The sequence below is a fragment of the Pristis pectinata genome, chromosome 23 (assembly GCF_009764475.1).
Source record: "Pristis pectinata isolate sPriPec2 chromosome 23, sPriPec2.1.pri, whole genome shotgun sequence".
NCBI lineage: Eukaryota > Metazoa > Chordata > Chondrichthyes > Rhinopristiformes > Pristidae > Pristis > Pristis pectinata.
The window spans coordinates 6,257,501-6,280,000 of record NC_067427.1 but is presented as its reverse complement, the minus strand read 5'-3'; the positions used below and the strand labels follow the sequence as shown (position 1 = coordinate 6,280,000).

Here is a 22,500-nt window from a genome sequence, read left to right as displayed (position 1 = left end):
GTCCAGTGAGTCTCCTAACACATGTCAAAATGCAATTTTGTACTACTTCAGTCAGATTCCGCTTCCTCACTTCTATTAACAAATTCTTCACTTAAATTGGATCACAATCTCCTACAAAAACACTAAGACACGTATATCCTTCTTACTTCATTATTTAAACCCTGACTAAGTTTCACCACAGATCGTGATATAGCCTTTTATCAACTTGGTTTACTTGAAAATCAGTCCCCATTGTGCATTATTCCAATATAACTTAATCTGCTCTTCTGGCTTTAGAATTCTGAGGCAAATTATTCATTGTGAATGCTCTATTTCTTCCAAAGAGCAGAAGTAACCAGATGTTCAAAATTTAAAACACTGCACGTCATTCATTTTGGTTCAACATTACAGACATTCCTTTGAAGCAGTTCTGTCTTTTTTTTGTACTTAAACTCCCCTGTAATCTAGTCCTTTGATAAAGTGACTCAGGTACTGTAACAACCAAACCCCTTGTTCAGTGCACAGAAATCTGTAATCCCACGTGTCCTGGCAAAAATACTTCCCTAATCTTCCAAAAGACAAACCTATCAGCTTGTTTATTCCAGACCTAAATAAGACAGACATCCCCCTTTAACCCAAGTCCACATTGCACCAAACCCAAAATTGATGGTTAATGAATAAGGTGAATAAAACTTTACTAACCGATGATATAAAAGCAAAGTACCGTGAGGCTGAAAATCTGAATAAAAACCAAATGTTAGAAATATTCAGCAGATCAAACAGCACGCAATCAAAGGAGATGGAAGGAAAACATCAACTTTTTCTCTCCAGAGATGTTGGAACTCAGCATGGGGGAGAGAGAATGAATTTATTTTAAACAAGGTGTGCCCATATTATTGGGCAAAATACCAGCTGTCAAGGCAGAAATATTTTGGACAAGCAATAAAAAGACACAATCTGGCCCTATTTTTTAATTACATTTTTCAAATTCTTGGTCCCTTCCAGATGATTAATATGGTAACTCCAGTGACATTTCGCACCCACGTCCTACTTTGGTGGGCAAATACAAAGCCAGTCCCACCAAAAAAAAGCAACACAGCTGAGAAACGTCACCGAGGGTTTCCACGTCAATCACCTGTGAAACAACCTGCAGGGGCCAATCACATGACCTCACTGAGTTCACCACAAGGTCAGTCCACCACAGTGAGTCAGGACTCAGGATTCCTGATGTCTCCCAAACACACATTGCAGCTGCAATTGCAACATGCATCAGCAGTTGTTGAGTTAGTATTTTTAATGTGGCAGGACTAGAAGCCAAGAACAAAATGCAAGGTATAGCTTTCAACTCATGTGGGCCGCAGCTATGTCCATCTCTTCATGGGATACATGAAACGATCCTTGTTTCAATCCCATTCTGGCCTCTTCCCTCAATTCATTTTCCATTACATTGATGGCCACTTCCTGCAGACAAAAGCTCAAAAATATTATTACTTTTGCTGACAATTTCTCCCCCAGCTCTCACCTTCACTTAGTCCATATATATCTAACTCTTCCCTTCCCTGGCTTCTCTATCTCCATCACAGAATGTAAATCAGCAACGAATATCAATTACCAGCTCAGAGACTCATACAGCTATCTCAATTACATCTCTTCTCACTCAGCTTCAGAGAAGGACTGCATTCCATTTCATTCCTTTAGTTTCTCCATCATATCAGACTTAACACATCAGATGTCTTCTTTTTTCCTTAACTGTATTTATAGTTAAATACGGTTTAGAGAGCTGACTGTGCTCTCAACTGTTCTCTTGACTCTCCTGCACATTTGCTCTCACCCATCACCTCACAGCCAGAGCAAGCATAGAATTACACATCCTCACAATCCACCCCACAAGCCCTATATTCAATGGGTTCTCTTCCATAATTTGCACCAGCTTCTGCAAGATTCCACTACCAGACACATCTTTCCTTCTGTTCTCAGTACTCTGAAAGAATGTCCACTTCGCAACTCCCTGGTTCACCCTCACGTTTCCATCAACTATTGCCCTTCCATGGTAGGCGATGTAACACCTTACACTTCCACTTCATTCCTTTTCACCATCCAAGAATCCAACAAGTCCTTCTAGTTATTCACTTGCACTTTTCAACCAAACTATACATTTCACTTAGTGCTCAGAGCACAATCTCCTCTCCATCAGAAAAACAAAATGCACATTGAGTCGCAAGTTTACAGAACACCATTTTGTCTGCAAGAGCGACCTGACCTTCCAGTCACCTGTTACTTTAATTCTCCATCCCATTTGCCTGTCTTCGGCTTCCTGCACTGTTCCAACAAAGCCTAACATAAGTATGGGGAAATGGCCAGCTCTGATACAAGGTCATCAGGCTGTAACATTAACTTAATTTTTATCTCCACAGGTGCTGCTGGAACTACAACAGCATTCTCTTTTGTTTCATATCTCAGCATCTGCAATGTGCTATCTCTTCCAATCTCAAAATGTTTTTCGTTTTTGAATTCTCTCTTCGATTGCCCTCATTCTCTGAAAGCAATGTGTTACCTCAACAACCTTTGTCTCCAACCTATTACAGACATTCCTTTTGTTCTCTCCATACCTTCCTTTTCTATAGTTTAAAAACACACTCATCTTCTCTCTTCCAATTCTGATGGAAGGTCACTAACCCAAAATGTTGACTCAGTTTCTTTTTCCACAGATGCTGTTTTTCTTCCAACTAATCCACATCAACCAGTATGTGATTTTATTCTTTGCAAACCTCATTTAAGTTAAAATTACCATTACAACATAAATTACATTTTTTTAAACCATTTGGCTATGAAAAATATATAAATCACAAGAGAATGCAGTTTTTCAGCCTTATCCAATTTCCAAGCAACATGCCGAAACCTACCTTTGATACATACCTCTGACAGCTTCAAGTTTTACCACATTCACTGCACTGAATCTTTAACTTAAACAACCAAAATGCTGTCTACCAGCTTTACAAACAATGATGACAATACAAAAAAAGAAAAATCTACCAAAATCTTTTGGATGGAGAAAATTTAACAGATCTTGTCAAATGCAGTACAACTGGCAGGTCTTCACGGCTACAACAGCTTGAAAGGATCCCCACAAGAGCTTTATCCTACTATTAATCTCCTACTTAAGGTACTGCCCATGCAGTCTCTCCTTCCCTGACACCAAGACAGGAGGATGGACTTGTTTGGGGTGGGGTGGGGGGGGCATTTCTTCAATGGTGCATCAAGCAGAAGGTAGTTGAATCTCAAAACAGCTAAGAAATGTGAGGTCTCCAATTATTTCAGGTTTTCCATGCTGCTAGGTTCAACATGTCTTGAGTGAGAAGAATAAGACAACCTGGAGACATCCTCACTCAAAGCACTGGCACAACTTGACTACATGGGCATTAAACCTTCAGGTTCAAAGGGATGTTTGCATCAGGAGGGCCATGCATGGAACTGATGGCAAATGTTGGCAATAGTTTATCCATCATAAATATCCAGATAGTCTCAAAGCATTGCAAACAAGCACAATATCTCCAGTATGCCAATTGTTGTTGAGTTTCAAAGGCCATAAGACACTCTTCAATTCCTCCCGCAAGTTCTACAAGCTGATTGATGAGCTTGATCTTAATAGTAAAGCAGATGTTATGAAAGCATTTGTCAAATGCACGTTTCCCCTTCCAAAAAAAAGTGTAGCCTTCATCTTATTCTCTCAGCAGACCTTCATCTGCGCACCTCATCTCATACAAGGCATTAAGTGTCAATATTGTGTCTTCCAGATTCACCAGTAACAAGAGCAGTTCTTTCCAAATATACATGGTCTTTATTGTTCAGAGTACAAATGTTCCAGGTTGCAAAAATTACAGAGTAATCTAGTCTGTGAAACAGTTTGGGTTTAGGGCAATTTTCTGGCCCCCTCCACCATGTAGGAGGAGGAGAAGAAGAGATCCTAACAATAAAAAACTGCTCAGTCGGGATCACAGCTACCATAATTGCACTGGCTACAGCCCAGGTGCTGTATAACCATCAAACCACTCCAAGTTGTACAAAGTTCATGCCTAGAGATCGGAGGATTTACTAATAGTGTCCCCATAAATCACTATTCATTGGTGCAAGGTTAAGATGTTATTCTTGTGGTAGAAACCTTCATTGAATTGTTCTTAACACAGAGAAACTGGTGCACAGTGACAACACAATCTTCACAACAAACAACACACATAAATACATACAAAGTGCTGGAGGAACTCAGCAGGTCAGGCAGCATTTATGAAGGGAAATAAAGAGTCAAAGTTTCAGGTCAAGACCCTACATCAGGATTCTGAGTTCCTCCAGCACTTTGTGTGTGCCAGATTACAGCATCTGCAGAATCTCTTATGTCTTCACAACTAACAAGTGCCATTCCCTCAACATGTGCCAAGTCTATTCACCATCTCAATTATTATCTTCAGGACTAATTTGATAAGAATTAGATATTCAAAGTCTTCTCAACTGGAGAATAAAACCCATTTGTTTCTGCAAAAAAGTCATACCAGCAAATCAAGTTTTAGCCCAAATGAAAATCCATCAAAAAATTAGTGGTGGCAAGAAGACCGAGATCAAGCTTCATGCTGTCAAACATAAAATGAGGAGCTTTCCCCAGACAACATCATCACTTTGGGGCTAAAACTCCCATGGTTCCACACCACACAAAGCCAAAGTTGGGTCATAAGAATGCAAGAAGCAAGAACAGCCTATTGATCCATGCTGGCCATTCAATAAGATCATGGCTGATATTTTGTTTACCTCAGCAAGTCACGCACCATCTCTGCCTCAATTCCCTTCATCTAAAATTTACCTTAGTTACAAAGTAAATTTGAGACAGAGCATCAATAGCCCTCATGGATAATGAATTGCAAAGACTTGCCACTCTGGGTGAAAAAAATTCTCATCTGTGTCCTGAATGGCCAAAACATTTTTTTTTGAGACTGTGACCCTCGATCTGGATCTATTTTGCTTTATGTTGGAAGACCATACCTGTACATAATTTTCCAGATGCAGTCTCGCCAGTGCTCTTTTAATTGGAGCAGATATCTCTACCCTTGCATTCAAATCCTCTTGAAATAAAAACCAACATGCTGTTGGCTTTTTAAATTGCTTGCTGAATCTTCATATTGACCTTTAGTGCTTAGTGTACAAGGACACCCAGGACCTTCTGAACAATACTTCTAAATTTCTTACCATTCTAAAAATTACCCTGCCTTTCAATTTTTCATACCAAAGTGGATGGCCCCACATGTAGCTCTTTAAGAAAAGCTAAGCCATCAATGTCAGACACAAGGAGCACTTCGATATACACCTGAATTATGGTTGACTACAAATATGCTAATAATTAAAAGGCCTGCAGTTTAAACTGGCAACCAACAAATCAGTTAAGCTTTTTATTGCATCATTAAAATATGTAATAAGCCCCAGTTGCTGTTATCCTAAATACATTTTCTTATCTTTGCCATTCTGTATATCTAATGCACTGGATTTTTATTTTACATTTTACACACAAAGCTGAATTTGAGAAAGTGTTCAAAGATTATGAGTCATAACCTCTGAATATAACAGCCTCTGACTTCATGGCCTGTCATAAGTTCTGTCCATCTTTACGCGCTGTATCACACAAGCTGGCTAATATAATGATAGCCACTAATTTCATTTGCCCACATTAGGACCATATCCTTCTATGCTTTGCCTACTTAAATGTCCGTCTAAAATGCCTCTTAAATGCAATAATTTTATCCGATTCTACCACCTCCTCTGGCAGTGGGTTCCAGATAGCAACACTGTGTAAAGGACTTACCCTTCAGATCCCCTTTAAAATTCCTCGGGGAATTCATTTGCCCAAACCATTTTAGGAAAATTCTGAAGTCTTGAACTATCAGAAAAACAAATTAAAAATATAACTTTTGTGTATGCATGCAACTTTGGAAAATGGTAATGAAGAATGAAATCACAGTATTTCTGTTGGAATACAACAAAGATCCACAGAAAAGATACTTCAATCATCAGTAATATCAAAAAAGTGATTAAGATCTATAGTGAGAATGTATATGGAAGAGAATCTTAAAAGGTCTTTTCCATTACAAATTCACATGGGCAATTTGCATTGGGACTGCGACTCAATTAATTAATACCAAGGTCTTGAGTACAAGTTTCAGCACCTTAATGGATGGTTAAAGTATTAGGAGAGATAACAACACATTTCTAAGATTATAAGCTCACCAGAAAGTAGTACACAATACAAAATTCAAAGACAGGTGCAGCAAGGACAGTACTAGAGACAAACCCCATTCCCAAGAGGAACAACTGGAATGTTTGTGGAGAGTTGGGGTGGAAGAAGAGAAAATGAAATCCAGTTGTGACCAAAATAGTAAGGTGATATATTTTATAACATTGATCCAGTTACTTCCCAGTTTTATTTGAGGCACAAAAATCGGTAGCTAGAAAAGACTTCCATTCTTCCTCAGCACCACTATAAACAAGAATTCACATTTTATATAACATTTCTCCACATCGAAAAGTAATTTCAGAATGCTTCATAAAATGGGGGAAACTATTAAGCACCACATTAAGGTGGAGAGCACACTGAAGAATAATGGAAAACTGCAAATGAAAAGAATAAAACTGATTGCAGGAGTGAGGAAAATACAGAGCAATCAGAAAAAATACACAAATGAAACCAAGAGATAGTGATGCTCACTAAAGCTGACTACGAGATTAAAAAAAAATCAGCATCAAATACAGTGGAGAAAGCCTGCAATGGATAAGGAGCATTGAACTGCATTCACAATTATGGATGACATTAGCAGCTCCAACCTTTACACCATCTATTCACACATGCAGATTTTTCTCTGGCAAGTATTTTGAGGGAAAGTGCCAACACGTTATTTACAAACATTTATGAATACATTTACAAATTCACGCTATGATCAGAAACATTATTTTTCCATACTAAGCTGAATCAATAGACACTTCATTCTACATTACTGCATAAAAAACCTGCCCTAGAATTTTTCAGTCTGGCACTCACTCATAGATACAAGTTGAAAGTGTTCCATTCGCTGGTACATATTGGTGGTCACAAAAATATTCTGTGGAGAAAAAATTAATAAACCATTATTGTCTTCACTTCTCATTCTGTCATCAGTCAATTTGAAGACTTTGGGAATGAGACAGTCCAGGGTATCCCAATGCATTTCCACAAATGATGAAAGCACGATTCCAAAGAAATGAACAGGTGCGAACAATTCATTCACAGGCATTTCCAAAACGTCACCATTAAAACTTTACAAGTACAAATTCTCCAACAGCCAGACAAAAACTATGGTCGAGTTGTAAGAGAATTAGTAAATTCATACAGTATCAGCAATTATGTCAGAATGCAGGAATTCATCATTCCCAACCTTTCATTGCCTCTATGGTCCACACAGAACAGCACAATGTATGCCTTAAGGCATGAAGCTCGTCACTGAAATACTCAGGAAAAACAGCCCTCAATTCTCTCCTTGCTATTTTTGCGATGAAACAGTTGAAAATGACAATTTTCTTTCCCTCGTCTTAAATGTCAGACTCACAACATTGTTGAGCACTATACAGGTTCTTAACAGCATGTCAGATGTAGCGCACCAGAGCTTTCATCAGCAGGGGTTTTTCCAGCTTTTGTACAATTCGGTATAGTTCAGAACATAATTCAGAGTTCCAGGCCTTTCCATCTGTCCATTTCAAACCCATCTCTGGATTACTTAATTTTCAAATAATATCAGGTTTTGTATGTACCACAGAAACTTGCAGTACCGTACACATGAGCATTTCACCCTTGCTGGAAGAGTAGTTGCACTAATGGCCACATCTCCACTATGACTCTAATCCCTTCAGTTCTTAATCCTCAAATCATATTTAATTTTGTTTTTAAATCAAATCAGCTTCCACCACACTTTTTCTCTGGTGGAGACAACTTTTGGGTAAGAGCATTTTTTAACCATCTCTCCACTAGATGATTTGCCAATGAAGTTCAACCCCATGACCTCTTGGTTAGCAACTTGCTTGCTCGGGATGACAAGTCTTCATCATTTTAAAATCTGCTACTAGAGCATATGTTTGCCACATGTTTCAAGGACAACAGTCCTACCAATTAATGAAGTCTCTCATAACTGGCGAGAACCTGGTAAATCTCCTCTGCATCCTTTTTAAGGGATTCACATCTTCATGAGATGAGAGGTTCAGATTTGCCCACAATACTCCAGCTGACAGCAAACCACTGGTTTGGTATTGTTCTGACTCATTTTGTTTTTAGATTCCATGCCTCTAATCAAGTAATCCATACTGTATTCCAAATAATTTATCAATTTGGTCTTGCCATGGTCTCTCAGCTAATCTACACTTTTCAAAAATTAAGCCATCGCTTGTATATTCTTCCCAACTGCTGCAAAGTCCACCTGCATGCTTCTGCCTATTTCAATAACATTCTCCTGAAGCACCTGAGACATTGAAGAATTTACAGCCTTTATATCCCCGAGATAGCTTATTCAAGTTGTCAAAAAAAAATCCAACAACAAATTTGATAGAGTACACTCATGTCCAATGAAAGATGGAACTTTCAAATGAACAAAAAAAACCTTCCATTTGAAACTAAACACAAAAAATACAAGAAACACTCAGGAGGGCAGACAACAACTGTGGAAAAAGAAACAGACACTGCTGATGCTGCCTGAACAGCTGAGTGTTTCCAGGGTTTTCTAATTTTAGTTTGGTTTTAAAATATCTAGTTTTCATGAATCTCAAACATTCTATTTGATCTGTTGAGATTTAAAAGTGATAATGAGAAACAAACCAGCGACTTTACTATTAACGTCAACTTTAACTTCCAGTTAAAATTCAGGAGTTAAAGTAATATTTTCTAGCTCATTGTGTTGCACAGCAACATAATGTATCCTGTTGCAAGATTTCATCAGCTCATGCCTGGGCTGTCAATAAGCTGCCTTTGTTATTTTATGGTGATTAAAAGACTGGACAAAGGCAAGAGAAAAATTAAGAGTTAGAATACAGTATGAAGGATAGGAAGGCAATAACAGACAATCGGGAGAGAAGGGGGATAACAGTGGAGCAAGGTCACAGAATAGAAGGGTTAAACTAGCTTGAATCATCTTCAGAGGATACATGGAGAAGATGGAAAGTCAAAAAACAATGCCGATTCATAGGATAAAAAACAATGTTTAAATATCTCAGTACTAATGGTCGTATATTGCAATATGTGGATCAACTAACCCCTGAAGAAGTCTGCAAGGTTAATTAGTCAATTGCCAATGGCATTGAACAGCCATGACAGAAACTCTGATGAAGTCTTATAGCTCTATCTCCTGCTGAAATTCTGTATTGATTTATTTTCTCTATGTTCCTTTACCTGTCCAATGTAACATGGTCCATCTCTCAAAATCCAGCTTTCATTGCAGCACTTGAACGTTGGGTGGCTGTTGCTTATTTTGACCTCTCCACATTGGTTTAAAATAAATGCTGGCTTCCCAATACTCCAAGCATTTCAATGTATATGCCATTCAGAGCACCCATAGAGTGATCCATCCAAGTCCTTGTCTAAGACTCCTATACAAAAAGCTAATGTGCAATCTTGCCCTCCAGCAAAAATGAGCTCCCACCCTGTCCTTGCCGACTGAAACCATATATAGAATGCCACTCTCTGCTATTCTCAGTTAGGTGTACTGTCAATATTTGAACTTGTGTAAAATTCCTCCATTCCCTTGACAGAATGCAGTTCTTGGATATAAAAAGGAGGGGAAAAGAAAAAAAAAGATTTATGTATGCACTAAATTCTATTTATGATTCAGAAGAGTGTGTCTGTTGAGGAAAAAGGTATAATACGAGGAGAAGCATTAGGTACAAGTCTACTGGCATCTTCGATATCTTACACCCTGCAGTTGGCCATCACTCAGGAATTGACATCCTAATGACGGCCAGCAGGTGATCGTTCCTGGGGATCGGGGGACTTGGTTAACAAATACAGCCACACTTCCAACTTCAGACAGCTAATACTGCTTCTGGTTTTGCACCAGTGTCAATGAGTGGTGTGCAATGCATCTGAACCATGAGCGTCGTGGTTGATTAGCTATCAACAGGACTTGCAGTAGTGCTCAGTCTTAATACAGTACAATAAAATATGCAATATGTTGGCCAAGTCCTAATTAGTAGAGTTTATTTGTAGGTGAATCATGGGACAGAGGAGAACTGGGCATCATCCAAAGATGACGATGCAGTTGGAAAGATATTTACTGATACCAACTACTCGCTTATGACCATTGAACTTCATGTAGCATTACAATAAAATCTTTTTTGTACCTCAAGTGTTATCTGCTCCCACTGCTTGTGTCTGAATGGTCAACTGTGGAAAGCTATTCCTCCTCTTCCACTACAACACTCGCACAGCAGCTGAAATCATGGAACCCTCATGGCACTGCAATTTCCCTGTAAAGATTAAGTTGCACGCCTACCAGCACCTAGTTCAGCCACAAAGTAATTCCCTTGAAGGGATTCAGCTTAGCAGCACCATGCTGCTGACCTACAAAGAGTCAAGCAAGGCTATTTCAATCCTCCATTATTGTTCCCAGAATTGCTTGCTATTGAATTGGATTTGGACCCTCGTAAACAGATGCTAAGCAATTTAAACTCTATCGAGAGCCAAAATTACCCCAATATTCAGATCCTACAGTAGTTTATGCTCAGTTGGACATGCAACTTCAGACAAAAAAATTTGCCGAGCATAACCATTAGTCTCATAAGAAACACCCTGCTCCAGCAATCCAGGTTTTTAAAATCATGAAAGCTATTTTTCACAAATGGGTGAAATTAGGTGAAGAAATGCAACAATCACTCCAAAAGCACAATTTGGCCACTGAAGGAACTGGGTTCTTAAAATAACTGCATCATCAGATTCAAAACCAAGCTCTTTATTTTATCCAGTAGCCTTGGTCCCTTCCTTGCTCTACAAAGGTGAGACAATGACATTTTATAGGATACACCGCAAGTTATTGGAGAACAAACATCATTTTCGGTGGAAGTCCCCTCAGCAGCATTCTTTCCAAGTGAACACAAAACACATGAACTTCTACTATCAACTTTCTTGGGTCAACCACATCATATGGATGCCAAATTCCAAACTGCTGAAGCAAAGGTATTCAAGAAAGCCTCTTAAGAACATCCTTGCAATGACCAGCAAGGGCATGTTGACACCAATTCATGGGAAACAATTGCTTAAATTACCCGACGGTCTCTTTAACAATCTCAGCATTTGAAAATGTAAGACGAAATGGAAATAGAAAGCACTAATGGCAGAAATAGCGTCTTGTTCACCAGAACAACAAACCACACCTACCCATCCCACTTAGAAAGATGGATCCAAATTGCAATAGATGCTGATAATTCTGTATCAATCTCATCAGGTATCTTCAAATCCATTAACAATATATCCCTATTGAGGCAACCATGACAAGAGATTAGCAAAGAATAATGCAAGATGGCTTGAGCTGCTGCAAGCCACTGAAAATTAGTCTCCTACTCAAATGTTCAGCCAATCAACAGAACAGGCGCTGATAGGTCCACACAATTATAATCAGCAAGTTGCACAAACATGGTCACACTAAAATTGACACAAGTTAATTATTCACCGAATTTACCTTTTGCTAACTCCCAGGTACAATGAATAGGCACTAACTAATTTTTATCTGGTGAAATAATTTGCTTTCATTAAAATGTGACTTTTATTTAAAGAAGGAAATAATTCTCCTCTTCACACTCTCTCTCTGACAATTGCCCTCTCCCTCACCATCTCTCTCCCACTGCCTTCCAACTAAAACAAGTGTTTTTTTGCTTTTTCTGAATAATTTGAAACAAAAATAAACATGTTTGACCCTTTGAAAATCATAACTTTTTAAAAATCATTCTGAACAGAAATTAAAAGCTAAAGAAAAGCACTGTTTACTGCCAAACATTAGAGATTAAATGTTCCCATTTACAAACTGGACAACATTCATAGTCTGAATAGACAGCATTAAAATGTACAAAGATCAAACAGAAAAATTCAGCAATGTTACTATGAATTTAACATTTGTTTTTCTTTAGCAAAATTATTTAGACAAAAATGTCATTTTCCAAGAAAAATTAAAGGGAAAAAATTTCAGAAAAAAATAAAGAGTCATGGAAACAGATTTAAACGTTGAAGTGATGTGTTTACATTTGCATTTTCTATTGTAATTGACAATGGAAAAGTTGTCATGTATGTGGCACATTTTTGACAACTGCAAGTGATGTTGCAGAAGGAAATGCACTCAGTCTAAACTTTAAAATATCATAAATCAAAGAATCTTTTGACCACCCATACTTCCTTTCATAACCTTAAATTCCTGTCACATTTGAGAATAGAAACATACATAACATTTTAGGATGACACTTTGTTAATAAACAAACTGTATCACTGAGATTTTTGCTAGTGATTGCCCATCTTCAAAATATGAAATAAACAGCACTGCTGATCAAATTTCTAGGTCTTTCCACCCCAGCCAAAGCTTACTGCGGCTCTGCTGCATCTATGCCCATAGCCCTGAATGCTGGCTTCACTTAATACCGAGACACCAGACATCCAACAATGAACCAAATCCCCTTTTTTTTGGAAAAAAACACCTCAGCTCTACCAATTCCCTTCCACTGCTATACCAAGCCAGAGGTGCCTTGACAGGATAGTCATGGAAGATTGATTCTCTTGTGAGATCGTCTACAAGCAGGGGCTACCTCTTTAAAACAGAAATGAGGCAAAATTTCTTTAAGAGGGGCAATGCATCTTGGAAACCCTCTCCCACAAAGGATTGGGAAAGCTGAATATTTTTAAAGTAGAGGTAGAAAGATTTTGAAAAGTGGTTGAAAGGTTACCAGGTGTAGACAGGAATCTGGAGTTGAGATCACAGCAACATGAGGCATGATCTTAATGTCAACTGGGGAGTTTCGAAGGGCCAAGTGATCAGCTTTCTAATTTCTAGATTCAAATGTTCATATATACCTTCACCCTTCCTATCCCAGGTTTACTGAACCCAGAGCAATCCACATAGCTACAAAAGCTCAGACCTACCCTGAGAGCCAATTCAATCCACCTTCCCTAAACTGGAAAATGCTGGATATCTATTGCAAACTGATATAAAACTAGCATGGCAATTAGATTTTAAAATACAAGATAGAAATGAATTAGAAAGCATATGAAATATATTACAAATAAAGCCCATTACACAATTGAACATTATCCAGAGTTTCAACATAAATTAACATATCTTAACCAAGCTGAAACACTGCATCACCCTCAGCAGGTGCATGCGACTGCAACAGAACAGGTTTACAAAGGCAATTTCCATTTTAAATGCTCCCATAGGGTTTCAAACTAGAAGTATGTAACATATCAAAAATGGGGACTATTTTAAGTCTCACGTACAGTCTCAGTTATGGCTCATCCTCTAACTCTGCTGCACCTGATAACCTTATTTGACCTTCACCATCCACAAGCTCATCCCACCCAAAACTCCTTCATTTAACCTTAACATTGACTAGCACTTGTATGCAATGTAAGAAACAAAAAGAGAAGTAGGCAATTCAGCCCCTCATTCCTACTCCACCATTCACTATGTTCTTGGCTAATCTTTTCACCTCAGGGCTACATTCCCAAACCAAAGCCTTTTTTTTAAAAAAATTAAAAAACAATATTCTCTGACATTCTCTCTTTGCCCCCTCCCACAGGCAGAAGATTCAAAAGCCTGAAAGCACGTACCACCAGGCTCAAAAACAGCTTCTATCCCGCTGTTACAAAACTATTGAACAGTCCCCTAGCACCATAAGATGGACTCATGACCTCGCAATCTACCTCATTATAGCCTTGCAACTTATTGTCTGCCTGCACTTTCTCTGTAACTGTAACACTTCATTCTGCATTGTTATTGTTTTCCCCTGTACTGCCTCAATGCACTAATGTGATAAAATGATCTGTCGGGATGACACACAAAACAAAGTTTTTCACTGTACCTCAGTACCTGTAACAATAATATATTTAAAATTGGTAAATTGGTTTAAAGACCACATATTTATTATCTACACAGATTCATAGACAGAATTAGCTTATGTAATGCCTCAATGGATTAAGCACCCCAACCTTTAAAAAACAGCACATCTTCAGGCTTGCTACAATCAAACTCAAAGGACACCCGCTGGCACATTTGTTGTAAAAATACTAAATGCTTTGTCCTCAGTTGCTTAAACTAAAACAAAATGTTATAATTATTCCTAAGCTCCACAAAAATATCATCCAACTTTCTTGCCACAAGTTCCCACCTAAAAAAAGGTAGACACATTTCAGAATTATTAAATGTATACATGATTGTTAACATCAAAGTCCTAAACTTTGGTTTTTATTCCAATTTTACTATTAAGTATTTTAATGCTAGAATTCTTTTAATTTTTCTCCTTGTGCCTTTGATAAGGAAGGCGAATCAAGCTGGAGTACAAATTCTGAAAGGAATCTCCTGGCTTAGAAATTGACAGATTTTAACTAACAAAAACTGCTAGAAACATTCAGCAGGTCAGGCAGCATCTGTGGAAAAGAAAAAACAATCAACATTTCAAGTCAATGACTCTCCATTTGAACTGGAAAACTGAGAAAATGAGCTAGCTTTCAACTACAGAGGGTGAGGGGGTAAATGAAACAAAGGGAGCATCTGTGAAAGGCTGGAAAGCAAGGTTGCCCAGATAAAATAATTGTTTACAATGCCATCTAGTTGATAGATCGATAAGGACCATTAGGGGAAAGAAACAAAAGAACATGTCGGAACTATGAGATACAGAACACAGCAGTTGCTGTAAATCTGAAACAAAAGAGAAATGTTGGTAATATCCTACAGATTAATATTTATAGGTGGATGATCTTGCATCAGAACTACCGAGATCTGCCACAAACATGAAATATTGAGTCCCGGGGGCTGCAATGTACTCAGATGGAAAGAGATGCTGCTCCTTGAGCTGACTTTGGGCTTCATTAGAAAAGTTTAGCAGAACAAAGCAAGAGTCAGACAGAGTGAGAATTAAGTGACTGATAACTGCAAACAGGGTCACCCTCACAGATAGAATAGAAATGATCTGCAAAGTCAACATTCAAACTGCATTGGATTTTTCTAATGTAGGAGAGACAACATAATGAGCCGTGTTAATCATATATTCACCAGCTCAAACATGCACGCACACATGAAAAATGACAGAAGTCTGCAGTTGAAAAGCACCTTTAGTACTCCAAGGCAACTCAAGATTACTTACAAGTGCTTTGTCAAACAAAATTAAAGTCCAACCTACCTATAAGATATTGGGGCAGATGACCAAAATGATGATCAAAGTTGAACTTGAAGAACTGCATAGAGAGCTAGGTTTAGGGTGGGATTTCTAGACCTTCAGTCCGTGGCAGATGAATGTATGGCTGTAGCAATGGCATATTCATTAAAATCTGATGATGATTAGTAAGAGTTCCAAACAGGAGCATCATAGATATCCAATACCAAAACAGAGTCCTTAGAGGAATTAAATAATTGTAAAATCAAGGCATTGCTCAACTGGGAGCCCATACAAGTCAGCAGGCAAAAGGGTGATGGGTGAACAGGACTAAGTTTCTGGTGCATGTTTTTGCAAGTAATCAGAGTTTTGATGACCTCATGTTCAGCCAGAAGAACACTGCAATACTCATCTAAAAGATATCAAAAGCATGCAGCTCAATAACAAACTGCAACCAGGCCAGAGTCCAGTAACATTACAGGAGGTAAGAAGCAGACAAGCCTATGTAATAGCAGAAATAAGTCGCACAAAACTCACTTCAGGATCACCAAAGTTTAACGGATGGAGACCAGAATACAAAACAACAAATTACATATTCGTTGTCTACAGCAGAAAATTCAATCTGTAGAGTTCTTATGCTGCTCCATCGGAGTCAAATAATAACTCAAAAATTACTCTTGAAATCCTGTGCATCTATCCTACAAAGGACCACATCATGTGCATTTGGCCACGATGAAAACTCCTGTTGAACTTCTATTTTATTCTCAGTGCAACTTCACCAGCCAGTGACAGACTACTTCACCATGCTCAAATTTATGAGAATAATGGATGTCAAGTAGCAAGTTACAATTTAATCAAGGGATTCAGAAACCGCCATAAACTATAAGGCTCACAACCACTCTGTGAATCACAAGATTAAATACTTGTTTTCAACCTATTGAAATAAATTTTTAGAGAAAAGCAACATTCATTTTCATGAAAATAAGAGTGCAGATGCTGTAAATCCCAAGTAAAAACAGAAAATCCCAGAAATACTCAGCAATCAGGCTGCATCAATGGGAAGAGAAACCAAGTTTACAGTTCAGGTTGAAGGCCCCTTGTCAGAACTGGGAAGGAGCACTTGCGTTCAGTTGGCAGGGGTGACCCCGAGCTTCCTGTCGCCCGCCACCAAAATTCTCCTTCCCATTCTTACCTATCGATCTGTGGCCTCATGCACTGTTACAATGAGGCCCAACACAAGCTTGAGGTGTTAACAGCACCTCACCTTCTAGATGGAAACATTGCAGTGTTCTGGACTCCATTATGAATTCTACAACTTCAGGTAACTTGTTTTTTTTCTTATCTGTATCAGTTGTCATCTGTAACTTTAGCTCAGTTTGTTTTTGTCTGTCCTGGAAGTGGAGGATATGACCAGCCGAACCTTCCAGATACCTCTTCCTGTTCTGAATTTTGCAATTCTTACATTCTTTTGTCCATGTTCTCACTCTAGCTGCTTCCATTCACAAATTGATCAGATAACCTTGTTTACATCTCATCCTTATGGTCACTATTATTATCCCATCATAGACACTCCCCCTCCCACACCCTTCCTGCAGCTTAATGAGTTCCTTTTCTTTCCCAGCTTTGAGGAAGGATCTTCGACCTGAAGTGTTAACCCTTTCTCTTCCAATTTATTTTCATTCTGAACCACAATTAACTCAGTTGACCTGTGCCGATTCAACCTAATGCACGCCAGCACCAAACTCATTCTGCCAGCTCATTATAGTGATTTCAGTGTCCAGCATTAATATATCCACTATTCAAATAACTACAACCTCAGCAATGGGCTCAATTTCATGAGTGGCAAACACAAATTAAAGCTAGCTCACACTACTTAAAAGCAGCCTGCATCAAAAAGTGAAAAACAACAAGGTAGGAGCAGGCAACAGAAATAACTGTCAAGGAAAATACAACTTACCAACAGATTTGCGGCACAACATGATTTTCCAATGCTGAAATGGAGTCCTTAATGCAGGAAATGAAGAAGAGAGATATGTTGTTTCTTCAAAGGACCAGGTGGCCCTCCAGAAAGACACTCAGAAGACAGTGGATTAAACAGCCTTGGAAGTGAATGGCAGAAGTCCAAACACGAGGACACGATGCAGTGCTACAAGTTCAATGGCCTCACCTGCAAGTTTAAGGTTAGTGAATATATTTCAAATGTCCTATTCTACTAGATGCTCCAATATCTTCATACACCAGATTACCATCTACAGCCTGGCTACCGAACCCAAGCCAAGGGGACCCAGCCGTGGAGTTCAGCTATGGAGTATATTTTAACAAAACATTTAGAATCACGTCAGGCTGTGCGCTGCTGACCTGGCCCACCGCCTCATCCACATCAAGATAACCTGATGACCGCACATAAAAGACTGCAACACTCATACCAATAAATTGAATTGGGTCAGGCATTTGGCAGGGGGGGGGGGGGGGGGGGGCGTGGTGGGAGGTGCGGGGGAAAGGAAAAAAAGAAAATCAGGCTCAGATGGGGTCCAGTGTGGCTGTTCAGTTGGCCCGAGCCAAACCACCTACTATTTCTATCACTTGACTTGTGCTAAATATTCATATGCTCCAACACATGACAAATAGATAATGGAGAACAAGTGGATGTGGTGTGCTTGGTTTCCAGATGGCTTTCAAGAACTGAGATGAGGAAAAATTTCAGCAGAAGATTGGATTACAGAATTCCAAAGCTTCCCCTAAGGGCAGAATCATAGTTGTCATGTTTATTCAAAGCAGGGATCAATAGATTTTGTGGCATTAAGTGAATCATAGAATATGGGAATGGTGCTGCAAAACAGCATTTATGGTGGAAGATCAGCAATGATCTTGATGAATGGCAGTACAGGCTCAAAAGGACCGTATAGCCTACTACATCTTTTATTTGTTATGTTCTTATTGTCATCACTATTGCAGCCCTCACCCCAACACTTCACTACCTATATTCACTCCCAACTATTCAAACAAAATGCATCACCCAAATACATTGTACTCACTGCCATATTTCTCACACTCTTGCAAGAGAAGAGAAATGAGCAATAACAGGAGGCAACAGTAACTAACCAGCAGAACAGAAGCACTACAAATACCCGATATTTAGATGTTTAAATGGAAGATCAGATGACCGTTTGACAAGCTCAGACTCCTATGGACCTAAGTGGTCAAAGGGGCTTGCAGATTGCTTTCAGCAACCTAACATGCAAAATGTAACTTTGACTGCTGAGATACCACATCTGTGGAGTGGTGCTGGCTCTGTGAATCAAGATCTCCTGTCATCTCTAGAATGACAGAATTTGCAGTCCCACTGCTGCCACTCGACATGTAAAACTATGTGGGAAACTGAGTCATGAAGAGAATGCAAAAGGATTCAAACAGGTTAAGCCAACAAGCAAGATGGTAGCAGACGGCAAAGTAAAATATGAGAAAAACATTTGTTTGAGTAGGAAACCTAAAAACAGATGATTTTTGTTTCTTAAAATGGTAAGAAAATAGTGAATATTGATGTTCAGAGGGATTGTGATGTAGTGGCACATGGCAAATTAACTATGCTGGTACAATCAGGAAGGTAAAAAGCTAGGTAAATATTTTAAAAAGAAATTGAAGTTAAAAAGTTTGAGGCAATTTCTCTGTAATTTTATGGGGCTTTGCTTTCTGGGCACGGTCTCAGCAATGTGCAGTTTTGGTCTCCGCTCTTACAGAAATAAGTGTAACATAAATTGCTAAATTTACACAATTGACTCTTAAATAATTGAGACCTGCTCAGTCAAGCACTGCAGAACTTCTCCAGTACAGTCCAGGCAACAGAAATCATGATTTTAGCAGGGCAGCAGTCTGTGTGCTTACAGTTTCTATGTCAGCACAGTATTTGCACTTCGCCCATGTGGTGAGCAGATAACCCTTGTAAGCCAGTGGCCACTCTTTGGTTCATCGTATGCAGAGGAGGCAGTGAAGTGCTACAAAGTGAAGGCATCATCGTTGTCATCAGATCATTGGGTATCAACCTACAATGTACACCGTGAAGTCATACATATGCTGAACATTGAGGGATTGGAAGGAATCATTGCTAAAAGCTATAAATCTCCAACTTGCAGCATCTACAAACCAATGTATGTGTGTCAATGACATGTTGCATCATAAGATAATTTAAACGGGACGATTACAGATTATCTGTTATGCTCTACCAAGACAGCAATATTTTCTCAGGCTTCTTGGGGGAAAAATGTTCCTCGACAACTTCTGCGATACAAGTGTGCAACAAACTCTGACATACTGTAATTATCTCCAGTGCCAGTCAGGAAGAAACACTGATCAGAAAACCTTAATGTCACTAGTAAAGCAGTCGTCACCCCACTCAAGATTGATTTGCAACTCAAATATGTGTTAGATTTCAGTCAAGACATCCTCACTGAAGCTCAAACTCTTGCATCGTTATGCATCAAGATTTACATTGACAATTGCTCCCTGAAGACCATGGATGAGCACGACCTTCTGACAAGAACACTTTCTTCATCCTTCTTCTAACTCTTCTCTTCTGCTTGCCCTGCTCAGTGCACCCTCAGTGTAGGGAAAGCCTACTATTCCATTCAAGTCTCAAAGCAACTGATCATTATGGAAGCCTTAAAGTTAACATAGAACTTAAAAGCATGTGATGCACCAAACAGCTCTTCAATCAAAGAAACAGCCAGTGGAGTCGATCAGCAACTAACATGCAAGCTTTTACAATTCCTTCAAATAGGTAGTTGAAGATACTTTTTTTGTGCTGCTCACTAACTTTTACTTCATGTGTACACAAAATATAGTATTAGCTGGAGGTTGGAGCTCCAATTGACAGTACTTTCATCATATCAGAATGCTAACCAGTATCATAATCTGCCTATTCTTCCAACAAGGATTGATGTCAAGCATCGTAAGGGCCTTCCCAATATGACGACCAAAGGACTCATGCTAAAAATGTGTGCAAAGAAACAGTGGAATTAACTTGGCATTGGCTAAGCAGCAGAGCACTGCCATCATCACATTAGATCAACTTTTGCAAGTGCTGACAAAAAACTGTCACACAAGAAATAGTAAAATGAATTGCACAATTGAAGAAACCGACAGCATCAAAACTTATTCTGTTAAATTTCCAAAATAGATACAGATTTTTTACAATGAGGTCCCTTGAATAAAAATTCCAGAGTGCAAGGATAGGGTAGAAATGTATTTTCAGAACAGGTAACCCTATTAAAGAATATTGTTGCACAAACAACTGGCTAAATGGACTCCATGTATTTTTTCATAATTCTTAATAATCAGATTATTTATTAAAATCACAGTACCATTTTCACCCACTGGATTATCATTTTTAATCAACAAAAAAATGCTTACAAATGTTATGTTTTTCTCTCCTCAAAAAAAATGCAGTCAACTACTGCTTATGATGATAAAATTTCTCAAGTACAGCAGTATTAAGTCATTCTACCTGGTTCCTTTAAAACAGACTTTTAGTAAGCTGATTACGAGCATTTTCATAAAGCTCAATTGTTCAACTTCTAAAGCAGGGAAACAACTCAAAAACCCATCGATCTAACTGTCAGACCTACATACTGATCATGCTATTTTGTTTTTAAACGATGGGCTCCATTGTGAGAGACAGCTATTTCCTGTAAAGACGACCAGAGCAAGAATGGATATTTCAAATTTTCATTTTATGCTGCTGTAGTAAAAACTGGCACTATAGCATGACCAATGGGTTCTGATTATTAAGTTTTAGTCCTGCTCCTACATGTACTTCAACTTTAGCTTCTCTTCAATGGCTAATGTTAAAAGAAAAACACTGTTGTTAAGACTACCAGTTACCAAAAAAGCAAATCAACTCAACGGCGCTTTACGATTTCTACACCAACAAAACCACACACAAAAAAAAACTCCCCTTTCAGTCTTATTCTTCGCTTCCCCCCCCCCCCCCCCCACCACAGCAGTATGGATTCAGAAACCTTAGAAGAATTTTTTGTGGTTACTGCACGCATGGTTTTTGTGGTTACTGCATACAAGTGAGCAAGCAGTTTCTACAATAATTAAAATATGGTTATGTAACTGCAGGCAATAAAAGTTTACAGCTTATTCTGACAGTCATAAGAGATAAAAGTCCTGGGATGTGATGCCTACCAGTGCTTCTCACACAACTGAACAGCATTGACATATCTTTTAGCATCCTGAAATCAATCACAGATTAGATAATGAAATATGCACAAGCCTTTTCCCAGAACCTTTGACAAATCACACACAATCCTAAATCTTCATAAATCACGATTAAAGACAAGGATATCATCACCAACACATATATCTTTTCTAGCCTGACCTGAAGACTAATGAGAAAAGCCTTGGACTACCTCCTCTGATTAATTAATTCAAAATGTCTGCCGTTATTCAAATATGAAGCTGATGTTATTTGAATAACACTTGACAGCAATGCCTGAAGATATAATCTCTGATTTGCAAATCTGCATCTGCTCTGCCATAATGGTTCCTATAACAGTGACCTTAGAAGATTTTTTTTATATGAAGTCAAGACTGTTCCAGCTAATGGCATTTCAGGAAAGGGCAAAAAAAGATGGGGGGTGGTGGGGAAATCAGGTTGTGAAGCCCATTGTCCACAATGAAAATCAATCAATCATGGTGAAAGAAGTAGGCCTGTAATGAGAGTATGAAGTGAGCAAAATAGTCAGTGTCAGCAAAACATCTGCTGTCAGAATCTATTCTATAAAATATCATGAAAATACAATGCCAAATTATCTGTATTTCATTTAGTTTCCAAAATGAAAATGATGCAAAGTTACTTTAATTTCTTACTTTTTTTTTTAAAAAGAGTTTGAAAAAAATCATACCCGAGAGGCAACTCTTCACGTAATATCCGAAACCTAAATTCTTGCTCATGGACAGCATTTCAAAAGATTAAATAAAACCTCTCTTGTACAAGCACAAAAGCTACTTCTAGTGTTTTTGTCTTGAATTCTACTGAAACAAATGCTGGAATAATATTGTCCTAAGAGCACTATTTTCCAAGCTTTCAGTTAGCAAAATCTTACAACGACATGGCCATGAAGC

General features: G+C 38.5%; 1 protein-coding gene across 3 annotated transcripts in view; it reads right to left on the bottom strand.

Moving 5' to 3' along the window:
* Positions 1–22,500, bottom strand: part of LOC127582006 (pre-B-cell leukemia transcription factor 3) — a 160,421-nt gene that overhangs the window by 124,539 nt on the left and 13,382 nt on the right. The window lies entirely within an intron of this gene.